The sequence below is a fragment of the Neofelis nebulosa genome, chromosome 8, assembly GCF_028018385.1.
Source record: "Neofelis nebulosa isolate mNeoNeb1 chromosome 8, mNeoNeb1.pri, whole genome shotgun sequence".
Classification (NCBI taxonomy): Eukaryota; Metazoa; Chordata; class Mammalia; order Carnivora; family Felidae; genus Neofelis; species Neofelis nebulosa.
In genome coordinates, this window is record NC_080789.1 from 75,809,529 (window position 1) to 75,826,756 (window position 17,228).

A 17,228-nucleotide genomic window follows, 5' to 3' on the forward strand; every position below is an offset into this window, starting at 1 on the left:
TAATTACTACATATTCCTAACCCACCGAAAATGTGAATTCAAACAAAGCATATATCAAAAATAATGTTACCTTGGTCCAGTTCCAGTACATGTCATGAAGTGAGCAAATGGAGGCTACATCACAAAATGTATTTCACATATTGATTATGAATCAGTTCTCCTTATCTGCAAGCAAAACAAGGGACCTCTGCTTATTTTCCTCCGTGTATTGATACAGTAAGTGAACTCACTCTGCTTTTCCGAACCAAGGAAAACAAATGATCCTGCAATTGGAGGGAAATTAGTGCCAATTAAGACAATTGTGCAGCTGTGAAAGAGGGCATGTTTATACTTAGATTGCTGCCCTTATGGTGTGCTTAATAATGGCCAATCTAACAATGTGATGTATAATTCAAGGCTTATAATTTTCAACAAAGTTTTAACTTTTATTTGACAAATTGTGCTATTTTTGTTCTGGCTCACAAATTGGAACAGATTTGTGTAAATTATGTAAAATGCATGCTGGGGTGTTCATTGTACCATCACATTTTTTTCATTCGCATTCCTCATTCCATCTGTCTTTTTTTTTCTCCCCCGAGAGAATTCTGTACATGTTAAAATAGACAATTTCTTGAGGTGTTAATTATGTACAAGAGAAAACCCAACTGTGAATGGATTATTATCATCAAGGTCTTTACTGTTTTACTCCTTAAGTGCTTTTTTATACATGGTAGTAAATTGTTCAGAGCTCGGCAGACATAATAATGTCAGTAGCACATCCTACACCCTCAGACATTTTGTAGATGGATTTGTAGGTGACTTACCAACCTACAAGCAGAAAGACAAACAGAAAGATATGAAATGAAATGCTCACATTGTATAGAAGTATAGTACAGATCATGTTTCTTGGGTAAACATGAGGGCATTTTGGGGAACTCGTGGTAAGATAAAGTGGCTTCTCTGGTTGGTAAGAGATCTTGTGTGTGAGAAAAAATTTCAGAAGGTTTCACACGAAGAAAGAAAGCGATCTGGTTATACTAAGAAAAGAATTATGAGGGGGCACAGAGAGGAGGGCAGAAAGCACTTTCGAAGTAGAAAACGTTGGAAATCTTTCTAAAAGGACAGAAAGTGGCATAACACAGGGAAGAACAAGGAAATGAGAGAGTTCAGGATGACTCAGAAATGGTTTTAAGTCAGATGAAGAGAAAGTTAAACACTATAACAAAATGGGAAAAATACTATACATGATTTAAAATAGGTGAGTTAAACTTCTTTTTTTAATTTAAAAAAAATTTAATGTTTATTTATTTTTGAGACCGGGAGAGAGACAGAGACAGAGTGTGAGCAGGTGAGGAGCAGAGAGAGAGGGAGACACAGAATCTGAAACAAGCTTCAGTCTCTGGGGTGTCAGCACGAACCTAGAACAGGGAGATCATGACCTGAGCTGAAGTCAGACCCTGACTTAACCACCCCAGCACCCCAGATGAGTTAAACATCTTGATTACAAAACTCATGGTGATGCTGAACATGATGAAGGACCAGGGAGAACCAAGATGTAGACAGAACCAACACCCCACAAATGAAGATAGTTGATAGGCAAAGAAATTATTGTACCTGGGCAAACATCACAACATGTTGTATGTTATTACTCATGGTCCTGGAACATACAAGTGTGTGTGTGTGTGTCTTTGTGTGTATGTGGGTGTATAGAGATATGCACACACACCACCAACTTCCTCTCCCACACAGAAACACGCAAACGCAGATATTCAGCAGTAGGTCTTGGGCAGTTAAATAAATATTGTGTACTTTTAACTTGTAGATTCTCTAAAAAAGAGAATGTGGATATGAACATATAAACAAAGCACAAAGGGAAGTATTACAGAAAACAGAATTTAGGGAGATAACCGAAGGTGCCCTCTTGCTATGCTCAAATTGGCCTCCTGGTGAGGAAGCATCATAGCATAGAACAAGCCCGTGAATTCAGCAATGAGCCAGTCATTTGATCCTGGTAAATGTTGCCTCTGAGGAGGTAATTTTAATTTTTTTTTTCAACGTTTATTTATTTTTGAGACATAGAGAGACAGAGCATGAGTGGGGGAGGGTCAGAGAGAGGGAGACACAGAATCTGAAACAGGCTCCAGGCTCTGAGCTGTAAGCACAGAGCCCGATGCGGGGCTTGAACTCATGGACTGTGAGATCATGACCTGAGCTGAAGTCAGCCGCTTAACCGACTGAGCCACCCAGGCGCCCCGAGGAGGTAATTTTAAATCTTGAAATTTTAAAGACTAAAATAGCATTGAAAGCATTCCTCTCTACTAAAGGTGAATGAAAAAGAAGACTGCACGCTCTTGGACATGAGGGACTATGAGATTTACTTCCCCCCATTGAATAACTGAAAATAAAAACAGACAAGCTACGTGAAAGAACTGTTTTCAGGCAGTAGACACAAAGCAGTGCAGGACAGTGATCCCCGAGAGACGGGAAACAAAGGAGGTGAGACATAGGAGTGCTCCAGCTTCTTGCCAGGACAGAGCTTCCCTCAGAGGCGACTGAGGCACAGCCCAGCTTACTCTGCAGTCAGGAGACAGGATATGGAGCCTGAGGCGAAGGCAATAAGAATTTGTAGGGCAGAGGACCACAGAGGAAAGAGCTGCCCTGTGCTTCTACAAAAGCAGTCTAAGATTATTAGAGTCAAAGAAATCAAGTATCATTTTGGAAAATGAGTTGTAACCTACTAATCTACAAATCAAATCCACTGACCAGTTCTAATCAAATTCAAAAGCGCTTCTGTCTTTTAAATACTATTAAAAGGTATAATTTCTAATCCACAATAGTACTTCCTTAGAAACTAATTCCATCACTCTTTGCAGCTGAACTCGGGTTACAACTTCTCTTCAACTCCCAAATCTCAGCAAGAGGTAAGAGTGGTCCTGGGCTTTACTCTGCAGCCCCTCTCGTCTCGCCCATTGCCTGACCCTCTGGATTTTACCTGCCTGTTCTCCATATTCTCTATGCTATAAGCCCAGCATCTGGTGTCGCTTATCATTCTCCTTAAGGAAGAGTAGCTAAGTGGGCAGAGACAGACTTTCCTAAGCAACACTGGTGGAGGAGGAAAGAGGGAGGGCAGGAAACATCTGCATGTGAATAAATATTGTTCCTTCTATGAAAAGATGAGCTGTCATACATACTTCTCATCCCTTTTTTGGATGGAGTTCAACAACCTCTTCAATTCAGCCAAATGACTGAATTCTGGGTATTGTGCAGAATGGCTGCTACAGAATGTGCAGTCCAAAATATTAAATGTGGATCAATGTGACCAAAGCCATAATTAATTCAACTCCAAGTATTTTCATAGTCTTCATTTGGGAAAAGCAAATGGCTAGAAAAGAATTTTTGACAAATTTCTGGCAAAGCTTAAAAATATTGAATTTATTTGAAGGTAACAAACAAATTTAGAAGCCAGAATATTTTAAGACTCTATTGTTTCTTGAGTAACAAGTCATTTATTTTCATTAGATTCTATACACATGCAAACAAAGATGCCAGATTCCTCCCACATAGATTTTCTTGGTAAATAGGGAACTTTTGAATGTCTCTTATAACCAATGCCAAGTGAAAAGTACAAAGGCGATGCTGAACCCATGGAATTGTTATTTTTTTTAAAAATTGTTTTAATGTTTATTTATTTTTGAGAGAGACACAGACAGAGAGAGACTGAGAGACAGAGTGTGAGTGGGGGAGGAGCAGAGAGACAGGGAGACACAGAATCTGAAGCAGGCTCCAGGCTCTGAACTATCAGCACAGAGCCTGATGCAGGGCTTGAACCTACAAACTGTGAAATCATGACCTGAGCCAAAGTCAGACATTTAACCGACTAAGATGGAATTATTAATATAATGACAATAACCCATGAAAATTTCTTTACATTTCTTGAAAAAATGGACAATCAAATGAGATCATTGCATATTCACATACTTTAGTTGTTAAATTCTGCGTAAAATTCCTTGGTTGCAAATTTTGAGGCATGAATTTTAAGTTGAGTGTTGTAACTGAAGATAATCAGAATTTGCTTGAGGAAAGAATATTATTGAAAAAGAAATACAAGGTCACATTCATATTTAAGTCTTTAAATTTTTTTAAAGATTTATTTATTTTTGAGAGAGTGAGGCAGAGCACAAGTGGGGGAGGGGCAAGGAGGGGGGAGACACAGAATCCAAAGCAGGCTCCAGGCTCTGAGCTATCAGCACAAAGCCCGACAGGGGACTCGAACTCATGGACCATGAGATCATGACCTGAGCCGAAGTCGGACACTTAACCAACTGAGCCACCCAGGAGCCCCAAGGGTTTAAATCTTTTGATTTAAATGTTACTAGTCAAAGACAAATCATAGGATGAGAATAATCTATAAATGAAACCTTTTCTTCCTCAGAAACTTATCTTAGCATCAAACACAAATACAACTTTTTACTCCCAACTTTAAGCTTGGGTGATCCGCAAAAGCAGTGTCTTATTGTAGAAATAATAAAGTGAATTTATTTCCATCCTCTTCGACATAATTAGCAATAGGGCAGAACTAGGACTTGTCAAACGGAAGATGCAAAGATGCACTGAAATGGAGGCTAAGGGTTACGTATAGTAGTGAACAGCATATGTCCTGAAAGAGGGGCCAGTGGGGTCACCCTTTGGGTGCAGAGTAGGATGCTGAAGGTTAGAAAACAAGAAAAGTGGTATTTCCAGGAAAGGGAAGAAAATGAGTAGAAACAAAGATTTATGAGGTAAGGTTTTTAAAATTGTTTTCAGTTTGCCAGTTTTTTCCCTCATCATGATTTTACTGAATATATCTTCCATGCCCCACTGATTTGGGGGCATTACTTTGGTAATATTTTAAATTTCAGGGGGAACAGTCCATCCTATGGAATAGCTGAACAATCACATTCCACTGATGTACCTGCTTTAGGGATCTCCATGTTACTAAATCTATATATTGGCGTCTCTCACTTAATGCCAGTAATCTGTTGCTGAAAATGAGAAGTTTTGTGTGAGAACACTAACCAAGAGCCTATAACCCATTATTTTAATAGAGGAAAATGACAGTGCATTATACATCATCCCAAATTCCCCAGCAAATTTCCAGAATTAAACTAAAAGCTAGTAAATACATATACAAAAAGCATACTGTAATGGTAGGAGCTACAATGCCTTAAACATAGCTTCCTGATCATCAGTGATTGTTTTTTCAAAAAATATAATAGTTGCTTTTTAAGCAGTAATATGTAGAATTTGCATGAAATACCATGTTAAACACACAGGAAAAAAATAGTAGTAAATAAATTTGTTATAAATAAGGCAGATCAGAGTAATAATTAAAAACAAGAACATTTCCCATAATACCCTCTACTTACCAAATAAAGTGCAGACTTAAAACTTGAAAGTTGTGGATGGAGGAGAGTTTAGATGCACATTTGCTTAGTATGGTTTTCAAAATGTTTAACACATTGTTCTGATGATCTACCCGATCTACCCAATAGTATACAGAATGTAATTTTCCTACACATCTCTTTTAAATATGTTTTATTGCATTTGGAGGAAATTAACATATGTTTTTCCATATAAACATTGCTCAATAAAACATAAATTGATAGCAATGTACATTCTTTACATCTGGGTACTAAAAACTAAGAAGCTTGTAAAAACTGGTGAAATATGAATAAGGTTTGTAGTTGAGTTAGTGGCATTATTTACTACTTACAACATAAATTTCCTGGTTTTGGCAATGTATTATGACTATATAAGATGTTTTCAGTGGGAGAAGCAGAGCAAAGGTAGATGAGAATGCTACTAATTTTTCACAACTTCTAATGAGTCTTAAACTATTTCAAAATTTAAAAGTATTTTAAATAAAAAAGTATCAAAAAAGGATTAAACTGGGAAGATATTGTGTGGAGGATGTCTGTACTTTATTGATGTTATTGACTTATGATCTTGAGCTTAAATTAGGTTCACAAAATTAGAACTGTTCTTTGTACTGAAGGTTCTTTGTCTTCGAGTTTAGTTAGAATATGTTGATTACCATAATCTGATCACATTCCTCATTTTAGAAAGCATATGACTTGTTAATTAGAATTGATACAGTGAATGGATTAACAGCTTCCAGCTGGAGATATTTCTGTGTTTTATACAATGTGATGAATTCATTCTAGGTTTTTAAAGTCAAAAGAAATAACTCATACTGCAATGAATAAAATGTGTGTACCTACCATTTCTTTTACAAGAGCCTTAACATCACTAAGTGTATCAAATTTTAAGACTGTAGTCTTTCCTGTGAGCAGAGGAAACGGAGTGAAGAAACTCATATTTATAGAATATCTATTGTGTATCAAACACTATGATGGGCACTTCCATTTTCTCATTAAATCTTCCTAATGACTCTACAAGTCAAGTATTATTATCCCCACTTGAAAGATGGGAAAATTGCCTAAAAGAGATTAAGCAATTTATCAAAGATTTCATAGCGAATAAGTGTTTGGGATCATGATTTAAACTCAGATCTGCAGCTTTCATTTAGCTCTAGCTCTCCACTGATGGCATGGGGACACTGATTTTGATGCTTACTTAGTAATTGCACTTGTCAACAGAGATAATAAATCTTTGATCTTCCCCTAGCCTGAAAAATTATTCTGTATTGATCATTTTGTCCTTCTAATCTTCCTGTACTTATGGGCAATACTTGTTCAGATATGGACTAATCTCTACTTTAAATATTCCTGAGCACTTGTAATTTTCTAGTGTGTTCTATACAAGGATTACATCTGCCTTGTTTTGTTCTGTTTTTTTTTTTTCCAAGTGCAATTTACTCCCACCACTTACAAGAGAAAGAATTTATTTAAAAGATGTAGGGTAGATCACAAATCTGTTGGTGAAGCAGAGAAGCAAAGAAACCAGAAACAATGTCCAACCATATCTCAGGACTTTTCTAGCTAAAATGTCATCCTCATTTTGGTTGCCTCATGCTTAGTTTCTATGACACTCAGAATTGGACCTTAGAACCTACAGTATAGGTTCCTCTAACAAGCCAATATGGCCTGGAGACACGAGCCATGAAATCAATTTTCCTAAATATAACTGTGACCACATAATGCACATTTCCACATCCAAGACTTCAGATATGTTTTATTGGCAGAATCTAGAATTTGATGACTTTATTTTGGTGTGTTTTTTAAATTTATTTTTGAAGGAGAGAGAGAGAGAGAGAGAGAATGAGTGGGTGAGGAGCAGAGAGAGAGGGAGACACAGAATTTGAAGCAGGCTCCAGAGTCTATGCTGTCAGCACAGAGCCCGATGCAGGGCTCGAACTCACGAACCGCGAGATCATGACCTGAGCTGAAGTCGGACGCTCAACCGACTGAGCCACCCAGGCACCACTGATGACTTTATTTTGAACAACTAGAAGGCCAAATCTGTTTGAGGAAGCACCTTTCAATAGTGGTGACAGTAAAGTCTTCATAGCCTTCATCAAAAAATTATAGTCGTTTATCAGAGTGACGTTGCAATGCAGAATAGGGATAACAGACAGTGGCCCTGAGCTGACATGAATCCCAGAGGACCTAAGATGGCTTCATGCTCTATCAATCAGTGTGAGGACTAATGGAGGCCAAGAGAGATGAAGTTTTGGCTCAAGTTCCTTTAAAAATGGACTCCTAGGGGCGCCTGGGTGGCTCAGTCGGTTGGGCGGCCGACTTCGGCTCAGGTCATGATCTCGCGGTCCGTGAGTTCAAGCCCCGCGTCGGGCTCTGTGCTGACAGCCCAGAGCCTGGAGCCTGTTTCAGATTCTGTGTCTCCCTCTCTCTGACCCTCCTCCATTCATGCTCTGTCTCTCTCTGTCTCAAAAATAAAATAAAGGTTAAAAAAAAATGGATTCCTAGACCTATGAGTCTACCCTAGACTTATTTACCAAGTTCCTAAATCCATGATTGGGATAGATAACTCAGCACTTGCTACATAACATACTTATTACTAGCAAAAATCAACACTGCATATCTGAAATGGCACCATTTACCACATAATTATTTGACTACCTTTCCTTCCATTATGGAATAGGCAGTAATTTGACTTCACAGGACCAGACACTAAAAATACGGATTTTTTTTTCCTACCCACAATATTTGGGACAGTATTATAATCTAAAGACTTAATGAATGCTTTATTAAAAATCATGATATTCAATAACAACAACATTACTTCTGACCAAAGAACTCATTTTACAGCAAAACAAGTGAAGTTCTTTGTTTAGACTCCTATCCATGACAGTAGTAAGTCTTACCACATACACTGTCAACAGAAGAAGCAGCTGACATGACAGAACTGTGCAATAATATACTAAAAATGAACTTAGACTAGAGATTCAGTAAACAACTGTGAAGTATTGATATGCTGTCCCAGAAGATTGACTGGGTATGCTAAACCAATATCCAGTTTATAGTGTTTTTTCTTCTATATCCAAAATATATGGATCCAAGAACTAAGGATGCAAATACCTTCAATGTTTTTAATACCTATAAGTCTGGGCTCTATTAGTTTAGAAGTCTTATTTCTGAGAGAGTCAAAGAAAGGAAGGGGGTCATTGTATTTGATAAAGTGACTGGTTCCAATTATTAATGAAGAAAGAAGGCTGTTGCTACCCAGGGGAATCAGGAGAAGTGTGGAACCCAGAGCGTTTCCATATACAGTGATGGAAGAATAGAAGACTACATCAACTCAATGCAGTTAAGAACTAATGGTTTAGTTCCTTCAGATGTAAAGGTTTGGGTAAACAAACAAAACCAACTTATGATCAATTGAGGAATTTAGTAATAAGTATTGGAAGAAGAAAATGATGAAAATCAAAATGGCCTCATGACTGGTTACAAAAATAAGGGCTGTATTGGCTATACATATTTTCTTGCTTTATATATACATATTGTAATATATATATAATACAATGTATATTATATATGACATAATACATATAATATATAGCATATATTAATTTTTTCTTCTCCACTGTCCCAATTTTATGTAGTGTGTGTCAATGATTTATTTTAGACTTCTAATTCTGTAGTTTATTTACAGAATGTCAAAAGAGATTGTGATTGTGCTTTAAAAAAATGACCATTATCCACAGAAGCATATGGTGTCTTACGGGAATTTGCATTTCCTTTGCCTTTAGGGTTAGATTACAAGAAGGGAGACAATCATGAAAAATTCTTAAGGAGAAAAGGAAAAACAATTCATCTCCAGCAGCAACTGCAAGAAACTCATGGACATCAACAGACAATATCTAGAGCTATGAAGGGTGTGAAATTGTACCCTGTTTAAAATTATCCTACTACAGTTTCATAAATGCTGGCAGTGATAGGAGACTTCTCGATCAGAGACAAAGATGGTACAGCAGGCAGCGCAAGCTTCTTGTTCACACACTTGCCCCAGTCCCATGGGAGTGAAGTGGAGCCACATGGGTAGATGATGCACACAAAGTAGCTTTGTGTTGCAGGTGGGAAATCCTGAACTTAGGAGACCTCTAGTCTTACAAGAAGACAGCCAATGTGTCCAACCTTTATCAGGAGGGAAGACATCTTTATTATCCTGATCAGGAAACAAACCTACTCTGTGCCCAGGAGACCTTATCTCTCTGTTCCAAGTTTGTTTGCTATAAATATCCTTGGAAAGATAGTCTAGAACAAGATGCTATACAAAATATTCAGAAACACCATGGAGAATTGTCTTTTATTTATTTTTTTAATTTTTTAAACTTTTATTATTATTATTTTTTATCTTAGAGAGAGAGAGAGAGAGCACCTGATTGGGGGAGAGGGGCAGAGGGAAGGAGAGAGAGAATCTTTCTTTTTATCTATTTATTTATTTATTATTTTTTAAATTTTTTTTTTAAAAAACCATGGGCTTTATTTTTTTTTAGTTTTTTTTTTAACGTTTATTTATTTTTGAGACAGAGAGAGACAGAGCATGAACAGGGGAGGGTCAGAGAGAGGGAGACACAGAATCCGAAACAGGCTCCAGGCTCTGAGCTGTCAACACAGAGCCCGACACGGGGCTCGAAGTCACAGACCGCGAGATCATGACCTGAGCTGAAGCTGGCCGCTTAACCGACTGAGCCACCCAGGCGCCCCTCTTTTTTTTTTTTTTTTTTAATGTTTATTTTTGAGAGAGCAAGATCAAGCACAAGCAGGGGAGGGACAGAGGAAGACAGGGACAGAGGATCCGAAGCAGGCTTTGCACTGACAGCAGAGAGCCCAATACGGGGGTTGAACTCATGGACCCTAAAATCATGACCTGAGCCGAAGTTGGACACTTAACTGACTGAGCCACCCAAGCGCCCCATGAGAGAGAATCTTAAGCAGGCTTCGTGCTCAGCGGAGGCCAAAGTGGGGCTCAATCCCATGACCCTGGGATCATGACCTGAGCTGAAATCAAGAGTCGGATGCCACCCAGGCGCCCAGAGAATTGTCTTTCAATAAGCAGGTATGGATGTGCTAAATTTCTTTCTACTCAAATTAGTTCTGTTTTCCTAATCAAACCCTGATAGACATTATTGTTTTTAGAAACTTTAGCCAAGACAATAAAATACAAAACAAAGAAAAGACAAAATGGGGGTAAAATTATTATTATTTTCATAACACATAATTACATTTCAAGAATATCTTTGAGAATTCCCTGAAAACATTATAATTTCTAGAAGTCATTTAAGTGACTAGAAAAGTGTATTATAGGAGTTCCGGAAGATGGCGGCGTAGGAGGACGCTGGGCCCACCGCGCGTCCTGCTGATCACTTAGATTCCACCTACACCTGCCTAAAGAACCCAGAAAACCGCCAGAGGATTAGCAGAACAGAGTCTCCGGAGCCAAGCGCAGACGAGAGGCCCACAGAAGAGGGTAGGAAGGGCGGCGAGGCAGTGCGCGCTCCACGGACTGGCGGGAGGGAGCCGGGGCAGAGGGGCGGCTCGCCGGCCAAGCAGAGCCCCCGAGTCTGGCTGGCAAAAGCGGAGGGGCCGGACGGACTGTGTTCCGACAGCAAGCGCGACTTAGCGTCTGGGAGGTCATAAGTTAACAGCTTTGCTCGGAAAGCGGGAAGGCTGGAGGACAAAGGGAGGGAGAGCTGCTGAGCCCCCGGACGGCAGAGCTCAGCTTGGCGGGGAACAAAGGCGCTCGCCAGCGCCATCTCCCCCGCCCATCCCCCAGCCAAAATCCCAAAGAGAACCAGTTCCTGCCAGGGAACTTGCTCGCTCCGCGCAAACACCCAACTCTGTGCTTCTGCGGAGCCAAACCTCCGGCAGTGGATCTGACTCCCTCCCACTGCCACAGGGCCCCTCCTGAAGTGGATCACCTAAGGAGAAGCGAGCTAAGCCTGCCCCTCCCGCCCCCGTGCACCTTGCCTACCCACCCCAGCTAAGACGCCAGCTCCCCAGCACCACAAGCCTGGCAGTGTGCAAGTAGACCAGACGGGCCACACCACCCCACAGTGAATCCCGCCCCTAGAAGAGGGGAAGAGAAGGCACACACCAGTCTGACTGTGGCCCCAACGGTGGGCTGGGGGCAGACATCAGGTCGGACTGCGGCCCCGCCCACCAACTCCAGTTATACACCACAGCACGGGGGAAGTGCCCTGCAGGTCCTCACCGCTCCAGGGACTATCCAAAATGACCAAACGGAAGAATTCCCCTCAGAAGAATCTCCAGGAAATAACAACAGCTAATGAACTGATCAAAAAGGATTTAAACAATATAACAGAAAGTGAATTTAGAATAATAGTCATAAAATTAATCGCTGGGCTTGAAAACAGTATACAGGACAGCAGAGAATCTCTTGCTACAGAGATCAAGGGACTAAGGAACAGTCACGAGGAGCTGAAAAACGCTTTAAACGAAATGCAAAACCAAATGGAAACCACGACGGCTCGGATTGAAGAGGCAGAGGAGAGAATAGGTGAACTAGAAGATAAAGTTATGGAGAAAGAGGAAGCTGAAAGAAAGATAAAAAACTCCAGGAGTATGAGGGGAAAATTAGAGAACTAAGTGATACACTAAAAAGAAATAATATACGCATAATTGGTATCCCAGAGGAGGAAGAGAGAGGGAAAGGTGCTGAAGGGGTACTTGAAGAAATTATAGCTGAGAACTTCCCTGAACTGGGGAAGGAAAAAGGCATTGAAATCCAAGAGGCACAGAGAACTCCCTTCAGACGTAACTTGAATCGATCTTCTGCACGCCATATCATAGTGAAACTGGCAAAATACAAGGATAAAGAGAAAATTCTGAAAGCATCAAGGGATAAACGTGCCCTCACATATAAAGGGAGACCTATAAGACTCGTGACTGATCTCTCCTTTGAAACTTGGCAGGCCAGAAAGGCTTGGCACGATATCTTCAGTGTGCTAAACAGAAAAAATATGCAGCCGAGAATCCTTTATCCAGCAAGTCTGTCATTTAGAATAGAAGGAGAGATAAAGGTCTTCCCAAACAAACAAAAACTGAAGGAATTTGTCACCACGAAACCAGCCCTACAAGAGATCCTAAGGGGGATCCTGTGAGACAAAGTACCAGAGATATCACTACAAACATAAAACATACAGACATCACAATGACTCTAAACCCGTATCTTTCTATAATAACACTGAATGTAAGTGGATTAAATGCGCCAACCAAAAGACATAGGGTATCAGAATGGATGAAAAGTGTATTATATATAAGTAAGCAAAAATTTCTAATTCCCCTACGTGTCAGTAATAACCAGTGAAAACACCACTTAAAAACTCAAAATTAAGGATAAATTAATCACAAAACATCTAGGAATTAATTTAAATTAAGAAAGACAACTGTGTGACATAAACTAAATATTCTTATTACTAGATATGGAAGGATTGAATAAATAAAAATATAGAACTCTTGGGTGGTATAACTTGATATAAATATTTAAGTTCTTTCTAAGTTAGATTAAAAGATTTAAGATAGTGTTTATCAAAATTTCAACCGCATGAACAAAAGCTCAGAGCACTGAAAAGTGGAACTATACCTGAGGAGTAATCATCTAAAAATCTAGGAAGAAAGGAAACCCTGGTCTGGCTGAGTTAGGCCAGAGGGGAAAACCAGATCCAGATCCAGTGATTCAAAGTGCATTTAGTTCTTTCACTCAAAGTCCATTTATTCTGTCATAGTAAAAGTTTAAAATTTGTACAGGTGCCTGGCTGGCTCAGTTGGTAGAGTGTGAGCCTCTTGATATTAGGATTGTGAGTTTGATCCCCATGTTCGGTTAGAGATTACTTAAAATAATATATTTTTAAAAAAAGTTTAAGTGCTGTACACATTTCTCTCACAAAGCAGATTAATGAATAATTTTTTTCTCGGACTAACTAGAATTTCTTCAATTTAATCCCAAATTTTTAATGTAAGGTATGTGAAGGCAGCATATTAAAAGTTCTTTTTATTATATATACATTTATTATATATAAATATGATATTAGTGCCAGATGAAAATTATGTGTGGAAGACTTTCTAATGAGCTGTGGTTTTTGTTATTCAGCATCCACTCCTCCCTGCATTTTTGTAATAGTATTGTTATTTCCCTTCAAGGACCACCTCTACTCCATTCCTCCATTCTCAGTCCATGGATTTTGATACATTGGCTCTTCTGGACTCCAAGAGTGTACATAAAATGCACAGATGGATTGAATAGTGGGGGGTTGGCTAATCAATAAGAGCATCACATCTTCATGCCATTGAGATTGGGTCAAATTTCTTCATGGGTCCCCATCAGACCTAATGAAATATAATGTGACAGATTTCTACCAGGATCACCGAGGGAGGCAAGTTGTCTTCTCTGGTGTGACTTTGATATTCATAATGATGTGAGGCTAGTGCTAAGAGTATGATAATTAAGCCAAAAGAAGGGAAGAAGAGAACCACGTGAACTCCTGGGTCAAGTTCTGCTTTAAAAATATCATTTAAGAGGCACCTAGATGGCACAGTCAGTTGAGTGTCTGACTCTAGGTTTTGGCTCAGATCATGGTCTCCTAGTTTGTGCGATCAAGCTGACAGAGCAGAGCTTGCTTAGGATTCTCTCTCCCTCTCTTTCGGCACCTCTCCCACTGGTGCTTTCTGTTGCTCTCTCAAAATAAAAATAATTCATGTTAAAAAAATACTATTTAAAATATTGTTACTAAGATTTTTCAGTTTTTTTTATTGAATAAATTTTCTTTCTGCTTAAACTGATTGATTGAGTGTTGTGCTCCTGGCAGTCAAAAAGAGTCCTAACTGGTGTAACCAGCTATCTAAAAGTAGGTAGGGTGAACACATTTTTTTGGAAAAGAAGTGTAAGAATTTTATATGTTGATATACCACGCAAAGTATAAATGTAATACAAGATAACTTCACTGACAATAATGTTTAAAAGTTTTTAAATTCTAGTCAGGAAATACCTATAGCTTTTGTTTTGAGATAAGCAGTTCTTTTGAAGGACACTTGCTTTTTAATGCAAATTTCCTTAATAATATTTAAAGAGTTCCATATGAAGAATTCCACTTGAAGATGCACAATTAATCATACTCAAGATAAGTATGTATTCATACTTACTAATTCTGAACAAAATTCCTTCATTTGTAGAAGGAAAATACAAACTGTGAGAGTCGACAAAATTTAGCCTGACTACTGAACTACTGAACCAATAGCAACGTGGAGATCAAAATCTTCCTTTCCAAATTTCTGACTTTTATATAGTTCCCCTCACTCTTTACATACCTGATAACTTTTGTCTTTTAAACTAACTTTAAAACTTTTGTTTTAGTTTGGGGAACCTCAACATGCCTGTGGTCACCCATTTGAAACCTCGCTGCTGAGTCCCTGATCTTAATTCCTCTTCACAATTATATACAATGACTATTTATCAAGCTCCTACTTTTTATTTGTAGTGAACTAAAAAATTTCTGCCTCTAAAAAGCTTACATTCCACTGGAAAAGACTTGAAAATAATGCAATAAATAACTATATAATATAATTTCAGGTGGTTGAACAATGCAAAACGAAGTATTACAAAGACAGAATGCTACTTCAAAAAGAGCGGTGGGGAAGGACTATGAGCAGTGACATTTAAGCAAAGATTTCAGTAACCTACCTAAGGGGCGATACATAAAACATATTGGGAAGGAACTGATGAAACAGTAAGAATATTGTGCTTGAGGCCAAGTTTGCTTTATGTTTGAGAAAGAGCAAGAAACCTGGAGCAGAGCAAAAGAGTGACAGAACCTGAACTAGAAAAGGTAGCCAGACGCCAGATACACATGGCCTTTAGGTGGAAGCAATTTTAATTTTATTCCTAAAAAGCTTTTGGAAATTTGAATGAGAGGAGATAGATGATTTGAATCTTTTTTTTTTCTTGAATGTTTATTTATTTTTGAAAGAGAAAGAGAGCAGGGGAGGGCAAAGAGAGAGGGAAACAGAAAATCCCAAACATGTTTCCCACCGTCAGAGCAGAGCCCGACATGGGGCTCAAAGTCACGAACCATGATATCATGACCTGAGCTGAAATCAAGAGTCAGGTGCTCAAGGGACTGAGCCACCCAGGTATCCTGATGATTTGCATTTTAAAAGGACTACTGTGGTTGAAGTGCAGAAAAGAGACTATTCTCTGATTAAAGGAATAAAGAATGATATGAGTGGAAGCAAAAACAGCTGGAGTATTGCTTTAGGCAAGAAGAGAAATGGTGGAGCATAGATCAGAATGAGAGAGTGGAGGAGTTTGTCCTCCTGATCACACATTCCTGAGGTCACACTTCTACCTTGTTATTGTTAGGGCAGTAATTCTGCTCTACAACCAAGAGTTCATGACATTCCAGGTTGCTTGATAAATTTGTCCAATTATGATCTTTCTTTGGCATCACTGGGGCCCCCAAGCCATTGGTTCCTATGCTCATTCCTGATCCATCAGCCTTCTCTCTCATTTACTCTCCTTATCCAGATTAGATTTCATGGTTCCTTTTTAGGTGACAGTCATGATAACATCAGGAATGCCATAGTTCTTTTTTGAACTTTTTAATGTTTACTTTTTCCTAATGTTTTTAATGTTTATTTATTTTTGAGAGAGACAGGGACAGAATGTGAGTGGGTTAGTGGGAGAGAGAGAGGGAGACACAGAATCAGAAGCACAGAGCTGGACGCGGGGCTCAAACTCTCTAACCCGTGAGATCATGACCCGAGCCGAAGTCGGACACTCAACCGACTGAGCCACCCAGGCGCCCCTTTAATGTTTATTTTTGAGAGACAGAATGAGAGAGTGAGAATGGGGTGGGGCAGAGAGAGAGGGAGACACAGAATCCGAAGCACAGAGCCCGATGTGGGGCTCAAACTCTCTAACCCGTGAGATCATGACCTGGGCTGAAGTTGGACACTTAACCCACTGAGTCACCCAGGTGCCCCTGGAATGCCATAGTTCTTTAGCATGCTCATCTCACTAATCTGGCAAAAATTCAAGGCTACATGATACCATTGTTGACTTTCTCTTTTTTGGTACCACAACTTTGTATCATTACCCAACACATATCACAGAAGAACCTGGGTAGCATGCTTAAGACCTCCTCTCCCTCATCTCTTTTACCCTTTTCCATATATCATCAATTTGTCACCATCTGGTGTCCTAAATGTCTCTCAAATGGATTCAGTTCCTTATGTGTAACTCACCAGTCTTGTCAGTCATTTTCAACTCTTGCCTAACCTCTTCAAGAACCTATAACTAGTCCTCTACAGTGTTGCACCCATAGAATGCAATCTCATTGATGAAACCAGAATGACACTATTTACAATCAAATCTGATCATCCTCCTTCTTTGATTAAAAATTTTCAATCACTTGTTCTAGGATTATTTCTGTAGAATGGCCTATAAAAGTAGGGGGAATATACTTTATTGTCCAAAATGGGCCACTTTTGAAAGCAAAAAGGGAAACTATTAATAGGTATGTTAGAACAATTTACATAAACCTAAAAAACCTGAGACATATAGTCAAACAACATAACATCCCATTGATCCAGTCACTCTCTAATGCTCTAGTCTCATCTCACGTTCCATCCCAATCAAATAAAAATATTCCAGGGGTGCCTGGGTGGCTCAGTCGGTTGAGCGTCCGACTTCGGCTCAGGTCATGATCTTGCAGTTCGTGGGTTCGAGCCCCGCATCGGGCTCTGTGCTGACAGCTCAGAGCCTGGAGCCTG